We start from the raw sequence: 15630 nt of genomic DNA, 5'->3' as shown, positions 1-15630 counted from the left end.
ATGAACACTTCATTTTTCAACACTAGCTTTAGACCTAGAATAGAGACATTTTCTTTGGTTTGCCCATGTAGATTTTCCTTTACCTAGGATTTACCTCTGTAATCTTAATAAGCACAGTTCCTTTTATTTGTTTTATAACACCTTATGGCTTAAATGTATAAACAAAATTAAAAAGTGTATTTGAAGTGTGAGATATAGTTGAAATCCATTTTTGATATGTGTTATAAGTGTTAAGGAAGTGAGAGTCATGTGATTTGCTCAGGAGACCTAGAATTTCATCTCTGTTATAATGGAGTGTTCTTCAGCTGCTGAGAAAATAACACATAACATGTGGCATACCTCTCACTTCAGAAATCAACAAACATACAACAGTACCACAGCCTGAACAACACTGAATGCATTGGTACCATAAGTGTGTTATACTGCTGTTCCACATATTTCACTGATTAAAATACTCTTGAATCAGATTGCATCCAATTCAACAGGTAGTCTCATACAGCACCTACTATTTACATTTCAAATGACAGCATTTGCTTAGGAAAAGTTCTTATTGAGAAAAAAAGTATGCACCACCATAGCATAGTTCCATGGATAATATCCTCATTATGAAACATTGTTCATTTTTGCAGTGAAATATGTGAAATTTTAATCAATACTGTAACATAAATTTGTTGACCCATCTGTATAGGTTTTGTTTTTCCACTGAATTTATAAGTGCTCAAAGATATTAATATTTACTAGGATACATTCAGAGCAAATAACAGTCTTTTTTTTCCAAATCTAGATATAAGGAGTTAAAATTTTTAGTTATATTGTTACCCATCAGCTTCAGCTTTGTGTAAAGATCGGGAGATTCTATCTGAAAAACTATACCTTCTCCTCATTTAGGTACTTGATATGAATAGACATTTTTAAACAATCATGCTTCAATAATCTGGAAGTCAAAATTTGACCAATATCAAACACAAAGAGAAGCAGCAATGACTAGAATGTAAGTAATATGGATCACTGAATATCAAGAACTATTATGAGTAAAATTCCAAATTTGCTGTATTGAAGAACACATAATTCAGAATTTGGGGATTTTTTTTTTCACACACTCAATTCTAATCATATTGCTTATCTAATTTTTGATCTATGAATCTAATAATTTGAAAGCAGGTATCTAGCAAAACATTTTTTTTAACTGTTGTTTTTGTCTTTTATTGAGGTATACTCTGCATAGAGTGAGATGCATAGATCTCAAGTGTAAAACCCGATGAGTTTTTTTTTTTTTTGCCTTATAACAAATTTAATCAGTTATACATATACATATGTTTCCATATCCCCTCCCTTTTACGTCTCCCTCCCACCCTCCCTATCCCACCCCTCCAGGCAGTCACAAAGCACCGAGCTGATCTCCCTGTGCTATGCAGCTGCTTCCCACTAGCTATCTACCTTATGTTTGGTAGTGTATATATGTCCATGCTGCTCTTTCACTTTGTCACAGCTTACCCTTCCCCCTCCCCATATCCTCAAGTCCATTCTCTAGTAGGTCTGTGTCTTTATTCCTGTCTTACCCCTATGTTCTTCATGACATTTTTTTTTCTTAAATTCCAAATATATGTGTTAGCATACAGTATTTGTCTTTCTCTTTCTGACTTACTTCACTCTGTATGACAGACTCTAGGTCCATCCACCTCATTACAAATAGCGCAATTTCATTTCTTTTTATGGCTGAGTAATATTCCATTGTATATATGTGCCACATCTTCTTTATCCATTCATCCGATGATGGACACTTAGGTTGTTTCCATCTCCGGGCTATTGTAAATAGGGCTTCTATGAACATTTTGGTACATGTCTCTTTTTGAATTATGGTTTTCTCAGGGTATATCCCCAGTAGTGGGATTGCTGGGTCATATGGTAGTTCTATTTGTAGATTTTTAAGGAACCTCCATACCGTTCTCCATAGCGGCTGTACCAATTCACATTCCCACCAGCAGTGCAAGAGTGTTCCCTTTTTTCCACACCCTCTCCAGCATTTATTGTTTCTAGATTTTTTGATGATGGCCATTCTGACTGGTGTGAGATGATATATCATTGTAGTTTTGATTTGCATTTCTCTAATGAGTAAAGATGTTGAGCATCCTTTCATGTGTTTGTTGGCAGTCTGTATATCTTCTGTGGAGAAATGTCTATTTAGGTCTTCTGCCCATTTTTGGATTGGGTTGTTTGTTTTTTTGTTATTGAGCTGCATGGGCTGCTTATAAATTTTGGAGACTAATCCTTTGTCAGTTGCTTCATTTGCAAATATTTTCTCCCATTCTGAGGGTTGTCTTTTGGTCTTGTTTATGGTTTCCTTTGCTGTGCAAAAGCTTTGAAGTTTCATTAGGTCCCATGTGTTTATTTTTGTCTTTATTTCCATTTCTCTAGGAGGAGGGTCAAAAAGGATCTTGCTGTGATTTATGTCATAGAGTGTTCTGCCTATGTTTTCCTCTAAGAGTTTGATAGTGTCTGGCCTTACATTTAGGTCTTTAATCCATTTTGAGCTTATTTTTGTGTATGGTGTTAGGGAGTGATCTAATCTCATGCTTTTACATGTCCCTATCCAGTTTTCCCAGCACCACTTATTGAAGAGACTGTCCTTTCTCCACTGTACATTCCTGCCTCCTTTATCAAAGATAAGGTGACCATATGTCCGTGGGTTTAACTCTGGGCTTTCTATCCTGTTCCATTGATCTATCTTTCTGTTTTTGTGCCAGTACCATACTGTCTTGAGTACTGTAGCTTTGTAGTATAGTCTGAAGTCAGGGAGCCTGATTCCTCCAGCTCCATTTTTTGTTCTCAAGATTGCTTTGGCTATTCGGGGTCTTTTGTGTTTCCATACAAATTGTGAAATTTTTTGTTCTAGTTCTGTGAAAAATGCCAGTGGTAGTTTGATAGGGATTGCATTGAATCTGTAGATTGCTTTGGGTAGTAGAGTCATTTTCACAATGTTGATTCTTCCAATCCAAGAACATGGTACATCTCTCCATCTATTTGTATCATCTTGAATTTCTTTCATCAGTGTCTTATAATTTTCTGCATACAGGTCTTTTGTCTCCTTAGGTAGGTTTATTCCTAGATATTTTATTCTTTTTGTTGCAGTGGTAAATGGGAGTGTTTCCTTGATTTCACTTTCAGATTTTTCATCATTAGTATATAGGAATGCCAGAGATTTCTGTGCATTAATTTTGTATCCTGCAACTTGACCAAATTCATTGATTAACTCTAGTAGTTTTCTGGTAGCATCTTTAGGATTCTCTATGTATAGTATCATGTCATCTGCAAACAGTGACAGCTTTACTTCTTCTTTTCCGATTTGGATTCCTTTTATTTCCTTTTCTTCTCTGATTGCTGTGGCTAAAACTTCCAAAACTAGGTTGAATAAGAGTGGTGAGAGTGGGCAACCTTGTCTTGTTCCTGATCTTAGTGGAAATGGTTTCAGTTTTTCACCATTGAGGACGATGCTGGCTGTGGGTTTGTCATATATGGCCTTTATTATGTTGAGGAAAGTTCCCTATGCCTACCTTCTGCAGGGTTTTTATCATAAATGGGTGTTGAATTTTGTCGAAAGCTCTCTCTGCATCTATTGAGATGATCATATGGTTTTCCTCCTTCAATTTGTTAATATGGTGCATCACGTTGATTGATTTGCATATACTGAAGAATCCTTGCATTCCTGGAATAAACCCCACTTGATCATGGTGTATGATCCTTTTAATGTGCTGTTGGATTCTGTTTGCTAGTATTTTGTTGAGGATTTTTGCATCTATGTTCATCAGTGATATTGGCCTGTAGTTTTCTTTCTTTGTGACATCCTTGTCTGGTTTTGGTATCAAGGTGATGGTGGCCTCGTAGAATGAGTTTGGGAGTGTTCCTCCCTCTGCTATATTTTGGAAGAGTTTGAGAAGGATAGGTGTTAGCTCTTCTCTAAATGCTTGATAGAATTCGCCTGTGAAGCCATCTGGTCCTGGGCTTTTGTTTGTTGGAAGATTTTTTATCACAGTTTCAATTTCAGTGCTTGTGATTGGTCTGTTCATATTTTCTATTTCTTCCTGGTTCAGTCTCGGCAGGTTGTGCATTTCTAAGAATTTGTCCATTTCTTCCAGGTTGTCCATTTTATTGGCATAGAGTTAGCAAAACATTTTTAATAACAAAAGTAGAATCTCACAGAATGTATAACAATACATTAATGCATTCAACAAATATTTATGTGCTTCTACTATATATAAGGAGTGAGATGCAAAGATGTACAAACAGTATCTTTGACATTAAAGAAGTTAAGAATTACTGAATTTTGTTAGTTATCTTCTTTTTAGGAAAAAAATTAAAAATTGACACATAATGAAAGTTAAATTTTATGAGTTGCACAATTGTCCTAGGTGAACATCCTCCCAAGAGTCATACAAATTAGTTGATAATGTATAATTAATCTATTGCTATAAGTGAGAGTGGATAATGCCACAGCATTGAACCTTAGTTTCATTCACAGAAATTCTGTTTACCATACTTCCTTTAGGTATGTATTTATACCATGTAATGATACATTTGTCATAATTTTAAGTTCATAATTCCTACAAGTGAGTTGTTCTTAATCTCTTTATCTGCTCATCCACTGTATGTATTGCTTCAGCAATCTCTCCTTATGGTTCTCTGCAGTGTCCAAATACCCCAGTGGGTTCTAAAGAGGAGAAAAAAATGAAATTTCTTTGTAGAAAGTATTCTTATTCTAAATGTAGAGGCTAAAATGTAAATAATACACAGTAAAAGCTATAATAAAAATATGAAGGAAGTTATTAGTGAGAAAGCTGGGGTAAACATTTCCAATAGGTTAGCTGGACAAAACTTCATAGGAGATGGGAAAATTGAGCGGGGTACTGAAATATGAGTAGGAGTTTGTCAGATGGAGAATGATTGGGAAGAAAGTATTCCAGAGTATGGAACATAGAGTTTAGATGTAATGGTAAAAATTGATAAAGTATTGAGGATTACAAAACCTTTCTTTAGGCAAATAATCCTAGAAGTGAATAAAAAAATTAGCCAAGGGCATGGATTGTTTCATGTCAAAGAATTTAATGTCAATGTGGCTTTCAGTTAGGGCAAATATCAAAGAGATTATTGAAATAAAAAGCTATTGTCCCTAGACATTCTTATTAATTTGGAAAAAAGACTCCATCAGTCCCTACTCTAAGCATGGAAATCTATTATTCAAATTATTGAAGACTCCTAACTCCAACTTGTTTTTTATGTTTTTGTTGGTTTTGTTTTATTTTGTTTTGTTTTTCTTACAGGATGTCCTATCAGTTGCTAAGGAACTCTTAATAACCTGTGTTTCCAGCATAACTAGCCTCTTCCTAAGGAATAGAAACAAATATCATGTAGGGATAGGGACGTAAGACCTGAAGGTCTGTTCCTTAAAAAAGAGACACATACTTATTAGTACTTAAGATAATAAAATTGGTAGGCAGATACCTATATTAGGCATGTCATATACCAAGAATTATACAAAATATAGAACCATGAACTTTTAGAGTTAAAAAAAATAGGGATTATGAAGTCCTACTTCTTTCACAATTAAGAAATGTTTTCACAATGTCCTGACAAATGGTCATTCAACATTTTATCAAGTTTTCCCAATGCTCTCTTCGTTTAAGGAAATACATTTACCAGTCTCTATCATTTAAATGTCATTCTTAAATGGAGATATAATCTGCCTCTCTATAACTTTGCTCACAGATCCTAGCTTTAACCTCTGAAAATGTTTAGAATGTCTACTTCCCTTTACACAAAATAGGCTTTCAAATATTTGTTGATTTCAATCAGGCACTCCTCTCTCCAAGCTAAATATTCCACATTATCAGCATTTTTATAGACATGATTTTGGGGGCCCATTACCTCCCATGCCCCCATTCTCTGCTCACTGCTGAGTTTGTTAACTCCATGAACTAAAGGCATAGAAGGCTCACACTATAGCCTTGTTCCTCTTTTTGGAATGGCTCCTACTGATCCCATGTTTACTGAAACCTCTTATTTTTTACCCAAATTGCAACGAATTACAGTTTCTTCCAGCCTGAATTTTTATACTTAATTGTTGAGTCAAAGAGGGATATGTGAAATTTAAATGAAAACTTTAAATGTCATGTTTATGCTATCCAAAAATTTAGCCATCCCACTAAGATTATTGCATCCTGAAAATATACTAAATATGGCTTCTATGGCTTCATCTGACTTGTGATTAAAAACACTGCACAGGACAGATACATCAGAAATACATCTACACTCCTACAGAACACCCACTGAATGCTGGCAGAAGACCTCACACCTCCCAAAAGGAAAGAAACTCCCTACGTACCTGGGTAGGGCAAAAGAAAAAGAAAAAAACAGAACAAAAGAATAGGGACAGGACCTGCACAAGTGGGAAGGAGCTGTGAAGGAGGAAAGGTTTCCACACACTAGGAAGCCCCTTCACAGGTGGGGACTGTGGGTGGCGGAGGGGGGGAGCTTCAGAGTAGTGGAGGAGAGCACAGCAACAGGGGTGCGGAGGGCAAAGCAGAGAGATTCTCGCATAGGGGATTGGTGCCGACTGACACTCACCAGCCCAAGAGGCTTGTCTGCTCACCTGCTGGGGTGGGCGGGGGCTGGGAGATGAGTCTTGGGCTTCTGTGGGATCCCAGGGAGAGGACTGGGGTTGGCGGTGTGAACATAGCCTGAAAGGATTAGTGCACCACGGCTAGCCCGGAGGGAGTCTGGGGAAAAAGTCTGGAGCTGCCGAAGAGGCAAGAGACTTTTTCTTCCCTCTTTGTTTCCTGGTGCACAAGGAGAGGGGATTAAGAGTGCTGCTTAAAGGAGCTCCAGAGACGGGCGCGAGCCATGGCTAACAGCATGGACCACAGAGACCGGCATGAGATGCTAAGGTTGCTGCTGCTGCCACCAAGAATCCTGTGTGTGAGCACAGGTCATTATCCACACCTCCCTTCCGGGGACCCTGTGCAGCCCGCCACTGCCAGGATCCCGGGATCCAGGAACAACCTACCCAGGAGAATGCACAGCATGCCTCAGGCAGGTGCAAAGTCCCACCGACCTCTGCCACCACAGGCTCAATCTGCACTCCGTGCCCTTCCCTCCCACCAGCCTGATGAGCCAGAGCTGATGAATCAGCAGCTCCTTTAACCCTGTCCTGTCTGAGAGAAGAACAGATGCCCTCAGGTGACCTACATGCAGAGGTGGGGCCAAATACAAAGCTTAGCCCTGGGAGCTGTGCGAACAAAGAAGAGAAAGGGAAATTTCTCCCAGCAGCCTCAGGAGCAGAGAATTGAATCTTCACAATCAACTTGATGTACCCTGCAACTGTGGAATACGTGAATAGACAACGAATCATCTCAAATTGAGGAGGTGGACTTTCAGAGAAAGATTTATTATTATTTCCCCTTTTCCTCTTTTTGTGAGTGTGTATGTGTATGCTTTTGAGTGAGATTTTGTCTGTATAGTTTTGCTTTCACCATTTGTCCTAGGGCTCTGCCCATCTGTTTCTTTTTTTTTTTTTTTACTTAAAAATTTTTTTTCTTAATAATTACTTTTTATTTTAATAACTTTATTTTATTTTATCTTACTTCATTTTATTTTATTTTATCCTCTTTCTTTCTTTCTTTCTTTCTTTTGTTCTTTCTTTCTTTCTTTCTACTTTTTCTCCCTTTTATTCTGAGCCGTGTGGATGAAAGGCTCATGGTGCTCCAGCCAGGAGTCAGTGTTGTGCCTCTGAGGTGGGAGAGCCAAGTTCAGGACACTGGTCCACAAGAAACCTTCCAGCTCCATGTAATATCAAATGGCGAAAACCTCACAGAGGTCACCATCTCAACACCAACTCCCAGCTTAACTCAATGACCAGCAAGCTACAGTGCTGGACATCCTATGCCAAACAACTAGCAAGACAGGAACACAAACCCACCCATTAGCAGAGAGGCTGCCTAAAATAATAATAAGATGAGAGACACCCCAAAACACCACCAGACAAGGACCTGCCCACCAGAAAGATGAAATCCAAACTCATCCACCAGAACACAGGCACTAGTTCCCTCCACCAGGAAGACTACACAACACACTGAACCAACTTTAGCCACTAGGCACAGACACCATAAACAATAGGAACTACAGACCTGCATCCTGCAAAAAGGAGACCACAAACACAGTAAGATAAGCACAATGAGAAGACAGAAAAACACAGAGCAGATGAAAGAGCAAGATAAAAACCCAACAGACCTAACAAATGAAGAGAAATAAGCTGTCTACCTGAAGAAGAATTCAGAATAATGATAGTAAAGATGATCCAAAATCTTGGAAATAGAACAGACAAAATGCAAGAAACATTTAACAAGGACCTAGAAGAACTAAAGAGGAAACAAGCAAAGATGAACAACAAAATAAATGAAATTAAAAAATTCTAGAAGGGAACAATAGGAGAATAACTGAGGCAGAAAAACGAACAAGTGACCTGGCAGATAATAGAGTGGAAATAACTACTGCAGAGCAGAATAAAGAAAATAGAATGAAAAGAACTGAGGACAGTCTCAGAGATCACTGGGACAAAATTAAATACAACAATATTCGAATTATAGGGGTGCCAGAAAATGAAGAGAAAAAGAAAGGGACTGAGAAAATATTTGAAGAGATTATAGTTGAAAACTTCCCTAATATGGGAAAGGAAATAGTTAATCAAGTCCAGGAGGCACAGAGAGTCCCATACAGAATAAATCCAAGGAGAAATACGCAAGACACATATTAATCAAACTGTCAAAAATTAAATACAAAGAAAACATATTAAAAGCAGCAAGGCAAAAACAACAAATAACACACAAGGGAATCCCCTTAAGGTTAAAAGCTGATCTTTCAGCAGAAACTCTGCAAGCAAGAAGGGAAAGGCAGGACATATTTAAAGTGATCAACAAGAAAAAACCTACAACCAAGATTACTCTACCCAGCAAGGAACTCATTCAGATTTGATGGAGAAATTAAAACCTTTACAGACAAGCAAAAGCTGAGAGAGTTCAGCATCACCAAACCAGCTTTACAACAAATGTTAAAGGAACTTCTCTAGGCAAGAAAAACAAGAGAAGGAAAAGACCTGAAATAACAAACTCAAAACAATTAAGAAAATGGGAATAGGAACATACATATCGATAATTACCTTAAATGTGAATGGATTGAATGTTCCCACCAAAAGACACAGACTAGCTGAATGGATACAAAAGCAGGACCCTTATATATGTGGTCTACAGGAGACCCACTTCAGACATAGGGACACATAGAGACTGAAAGTGACGGGATTGAAAAGGATATTCCATGCAAATAGAAACCAAAAGAGAGCTGGAGTAGCAATTCTCATATCAGACAAAATAGACTTTAAAATAAAGACTATTACAAGACAGAAAGAAGGACACTACATAATGATCAAGGGATTGATTCAAGAAGAAGATATAACAATTGTAAATATTTGTGGAATCAACTTAAGAGCACCTGAATACATAAGGCAAATACTAACAGCCATAAAAGGGGAAATCGACAGTAACACATTCATAGTAGGGTACTTTAACACCCCAATTTCACCAATGCACATATCATCCAAAATGAAAATAAATAAGGAAACACAAGCTTTAAATGATACATTAAACAAGATGGACTTAATTCATATTTATAGGACATTCCATCCAAAAACAACAGAATACACATTTTTCTCAAGAGCTCATGAAATATTCTCCAGGACAGATCATATCTTGGGTCAAAAATCAAGCCTTGGTAAACTTAAGAAAATTGAAATTGTATCAAGCATCTTTTCTGACCACAGTGCTATGGGACTAGATATCAATTACAGGAAATGATCTGTAAAAAATACAAACACATGGAAGTTAAACAATACACTACTTAATAATGAAGTGATCACTGAAGAAATCAAAGAGGAAATTAAAAAATACCTAGAAACAAATGACAATGAAGGCACGATGACCCAAAACTCATGGGATGCAGCAAAAGCAGTTCTAAGAGGGAAGTTTATAACAATACAATCCTACCTTAAGAAACAGGAAACATCTCGAAAAAACAACCTGACCTTGAACCTAAAGCAATTAGAGAATGAAGAACAAAAAATCCCAAAGTTAGCAGAAGGAAAGAAATCATAAAGATCAGATCAGAAATAAATGAAAAAGAAATGAAGGAAACTATAGCAAAGATCAATAAAACTAAAAACTTGTTCTTTCAGATGATAAAGATAATTGATAAAACATTAGCTGGACTCATCGAGAAAAAAAAGGGAGAAGACTCAAATCAATAGATTTAGAAACAAAAAAGAAGTAACAACTGACACTGCAGAAATACAAAAGATCATGAGAGATTACTACAAGCAACTCTATGGCAATAAATTGGACAATCTGGAAGAAATGGACAAATTCTTAGAAATGTACAACCTGCCAAGACTGAATCAGGAAGAAATAGAAAATATGAACAGACCAATCACAAGCACTGAAATTGAAACTGTGATTAAAAATCTTCCAACAAGAAAAAGCCCAGGACCAGAAGGCTTCACAGGCGAATTCTGTCAAATATTTAGAGAAGAGTTAACTCCTATCTTTCTCCAAATCTTCCAAAATATAGCAGAGGAAGGAACACTCCCAAACTCATTCTACGAGGCCACCAACACCCTGATACTAAAACCAGACAACGATGTCACAAAGAAAGAAAACTACAGGCCAATATCACTGATGAACATAGATGTAAAAATCCTCAACAAAATACTAGCAAACAGAATCCAACAGTACATTAAAAGGATCATACAACATGATCAAGTGGGGTTTATTCCAGAAATGCAAGGATTCTTCAAAATACCCAAATCAATCAACGTGATACACCATATTAACAAATTGATGGAGAAAAACCATATGATCATCTCAATAGATGCAGAGAAAGCTTTCGACAAAATTCAACACCGATTTATGATGAAAACCCTGCAGAAAATTGGCATAGAAGGAACTTTCCTCAACATGATAAAGGCTATATATAGCAAACCCACAGCCAACATCGTCCTCAATGGTGAAAAACTGAAACCATTTCCACTAAGATCAGGAACAAGACAAGGTTGCCCACTCTCACCACTATAATTCAACATAGTTTTGGAAATTTTAGCCACAGCAATCAGAAAAGAAAAATAAATAATGGAATCCAAATCGGAAAAGAAGAAGTAAAGCTGTGACTGTTTGCAGATGACATAATACTATACATAGAGAATCCTAAAGATGCTACCAGAAATCTACTAGAGCTGATCCATGAATTTGGTAAATTAGCAGGATACAAAATTAATGCACATAAATCTCTTGCATTCCTAAACACTAATGATGAAAAATCTGAAAGAGAAATTAAGGAAACACTCCTATCTACCATTGCAACAAAAAGAATAAAATACCTAGGAATAAACCTACCTAAGGAGACAAAAGACCTGTATGCCGAAAACTATAATACACTGATGAAAGAAATTAAAGATGATACAAACAGATGGAGACATATACCATGTTCTTGGATTGGAAGAATCAACACTGTGAAAATGACTATACTACACAAGGCAATCTACAGATTCAATGCAATCCCTATCAAACTACCAATGGCATTTTTCACAGAACTAGAACAAAATAATTCACAATTTGTATGAAAACACAGAAGACCCTGAAGAGCCAAAGCAAACTTGAGAACGAAAAATGGAGCTGGAGGAATCAGGCTCCCAGACTTCAGACTATACTACAAAGCTACAGTAATCAAGACAGTATGGTACTGGCACAAAAACAGAAATATAGATTAATGGAACTGAATAGAAAGCCCAGAGATAAACCCACACACATATGGTCACCTTATCTTTGATAATGGAGGCAGGAATATACAGTGGAGAAAGGACAGCCTCTTCAATAAGTGGTTCTGTGAAAACTGGACAGGGACATGTAAAAGTATGAGATTAGAACAGTCCCTAACACCATATACAAAAATAAGCTCAAAATGGATTAAAGACCTAAATGTAATGTCAGAAACTATCAAACTCTCAGAGGAAAACATAGGTATAACTCTCTATGACAGAAATCACAGCAAGATCCTTTTTGACCCACCTCCTAGAGAAATGGAAATAAAAACAAAAATAAACAAATGGGACCTAATGAAACTTAAAAGCTTTTTCACAGCAAAGAAACCATAAACAAGACCAAAAGACACCATCAGAATGGGAGAAAATATTTGCAAATGAAGCAACTGACAAAGGATTAATCTCCAAAATTTACAAGCAGCTCATGCAGATCAATATGAAAAAAAGAAACAACCCAATCCAAAAATGGGCAGAATACCTAATTTGACATTTCTCCAAAGAAGATATACAGATTGCCAACAAACACATGAAAGAATGCTCAACCTCATTAATCATTCGAGAAATACACATCAAAACTACAATTAGATATCATCTCACACCGGTCAGAATGGCCATCATCAAAAAATCTAGAAACAATAAATGCTGGAGAGGGTGTGGAGAAAAGGAAACACTCTTGCACTGCTGGTGGGAATGTGAATTGGTACAGCCACTATGGAGAACAGTATGGAGGTTCCTTAAAAGACTAAAAATAGAACTACCATATGACCCAGAAATCCCACTACTGGGCATATACCCTGAGAAAACCATAATTCAAAAAGAGTAATGTACCAAAATGTTCATTGCAGCTCTATTTACAATAGCCCAGAGATGGACACAACCTAAGTATCCATCATTGGATGAATGGATAAAGAAGATGTGGCACATATATGCAATGGAATATTACTCAGCCATAAAAAGAAACAAAATTGAGTTATTTGTAGTGAGGTGGATGAACCTAGAGTCTTTCATACAGAGTGAAGTAAGTCAGAAAGAGAAAGACAAATTCTGTATGGTAACACATATATATGGGATGTAAGGAAAAAAAATGTCATGAAGAACCTAGGGGTAAGACGGGAATAAAGACACAGACCTACTAGAGAATGGACTTAAGGATATGGGGAGGGGGAAGGGTAAGCTGTGACAAAGTGAGAGAGTGGCATGGACATATATACACTACCAAACGTAAAATAGATAGCTAGTGGGAAGTAGCCGCATAGCACAGGGAGATCAGCTCGGTGCTTTGTGACCACCTAGAGGAGTGGGATAGGGAGGGTGGGAGGGAGGGAGACACAAGAGGGAAGAGATATGGGAACATATGTATATGTATAACTGATTCACTTTGTTATAAAGCAGAAATTAACACACAATTGTAAAGCAATTATACTCCAATAAAGATGTAAAAATTCCCCCCCACACACCATAAAACAAACAAAAAAAACCCAACAACACTGCACAGGACAAGACCAAGGACACCTTATTGCTCTTGCCCTTAGAGGTTGGTTCCTAGATTGAACAGAATTCATTAGTCAACTCTGTTCAGCCATTTATGAGTCTACCTGTGTTGAATATCATGTAGAAATATCATGAGAGATTCTGTCAAGCACCACTTTCCCAAATGATTTCATTCTAAACCTATTGGCTGGTCCTTTTCCACTCATGAGATGAGCTGTATTTTTGCCTTTTCCTTTGTTTGTAAGAAGTTTTTTGTTTATTTAGTTTTTACTGAATGGAATGTAAGACATGCAAGAGGTGACCTTATTATGTAAGGGATACTGTTAGGCAGAGATACAAAATATCTATTCTTCAAAATATTTAAAATAACATCAAAGAGATTTGCGGATACTTGAAATAAGAAACATATACAAATAAAATTACTAAAATAAAGGGTCAGATTCTTGTGAGTCAAGGATACTTGTTGAACTTGTATATTATAATAAACTAAGGCATATAATTTGTTACTACTTATTGTCTGTTCAAAGCAAGTGTTCAACAGAGTGACTTTTTTTCCCTTAGTGTCTATACCATAGTATGACTCTAGATAACTTATATGATTTTTGCCTTCAGCATTAGAATATAAGTTTCTTAAGGGCAGGGACTAAATCTTCCTCATTAAGCAGCCTCAGATTCTTCTAAGCACAGAATCTGGCACTTAGAATTTATTTTTTTCAACAAAGATGTAATAAATTAACATTTATGAGTTTCTTGGATTGCTAACTGCAAGTTGTATCACTCCTACCACTAACCCAGACAGCTAAATTAATAATCCTGCTGCATAGACTGCACGCACACTTTTTATCTGCAGGTTGGGAGTGTCTGTTGAAAATAATTTTGGTTTTAGCACAGTAGATATTAAACTGACAGCAGGCTAGTGGCTTATTTAGGCAGCTCCTCAAACCTAATGAGAAATCCATGTCATCAGCACAGAGGTAGGTGCTTGTCTTCTCATTTCTTGTGGCAGGAAGATATTCATTCAGATAATTTGAAAGCTGTATCAAATTATTTTTACATAAATTAAAAAGAAGGAGGGCTAGCACTCAAGTCTCTTTCTTGGCTTTTGATTGGAGTTTGATGTTGAGAGTATGTTCCTACCTGCTCTGATTCTCACAGTGGTATGGTTCAAACTTTGAAGGAACCTTCACAGCCTGAGATCTGTGCTGAGATCACATAGTTTGGTCCATAGTGATTCCCGTCTATAGAATCAAAACCTAACTATAGATCAATACTGCTGACAAAGGCTTACATTGTTCTCAAATATTTTCCCAGTAAGGTGAAAATTTCTCCACAAAGCACAAGGTGAAAAATTAGGTAGATGTTTAGCAATGGTCAACAGTGGAATAGCTTCATCTGAGACCCACATTTCTCTCATAAAGGATATTTTGTTGAGGGATTCAGTTCTATAGCATTCCAAAGGATAATCGTCCCCAGGGAGGTTCTCATTCACCCTGTCTAAATTAAGAGTTGTCTGAACATATTTGCAATTTTTAAATATGCTTTTAGCAAACACAACCCGCCTCTCAAGTCAAATTATTTGGATTTATCTTTCTAAATCCAAGAACCTAAAATAGTACTCGTTTTAAAAATAAATTTAGTTATTTATTTTTAGCTGTGTTTGGTCTTTGTTTCTGTGTGAGGGCTTTCTCTAGTTGGGACAAGCAGGGGCCGCTCTTCATTGTGGTGCGTGGGCCTCTCACTGTCGTGGCCTCTCTTGTTGCAGAGCACAGGCTCCAGATGCACAGGCTCAGCAGTTGTGGCTCACGGGCCCAGTTGCTCCGCGGCATGTGGGATCTTCCCAGACCAGGGCTGGAGCCCGTGTCCCCTGCATTGGCAGGCAGATTCTCAACCACTGCACCACCAGGGAAGCCCCCTAAAATAGTACTTTTGTACCCACAATTAACAGATAGATTTTGTCAGTTGTGATTCCTTGAGATGTAAGGGACAAAACATCCAACTAAAACCAGAATTAAAATGAAGAATGTGCTGGCTAACTTATCTGAAAAGTCCTGAGGTATGGCTAATGTCAGTCTAAGCCAGATCCAGTGGCTCAGCTGTTGTTGCCCATTTCTCTTTCTACTCTGTGCCTAGCACCCTGTTGTGTTTGTTTCGGCTTGGTCCTCACACAGTCTCGCTTACTGTCCACTGAAGTGCCGCCCTTCTCTACACTTTCCCACTTGGTCCTTTCT

The sequence above is a fragment of the Mesoplodon mirus genome (assembly GCF_964341445.2).
Source record: "Mesoplodon mirus genome assembly, chromosome: 17".
NCBI classification, from domain to species: domain Eukaryota; kingdom Metazoa; phylum Chordata; class Mammalia; order Artiodactyla; family Ziphiidae; genus Mesoplodon; species Mesoplodon mirus.
This window is presented reverse-complemented; position numbering follows the sequence as displayed.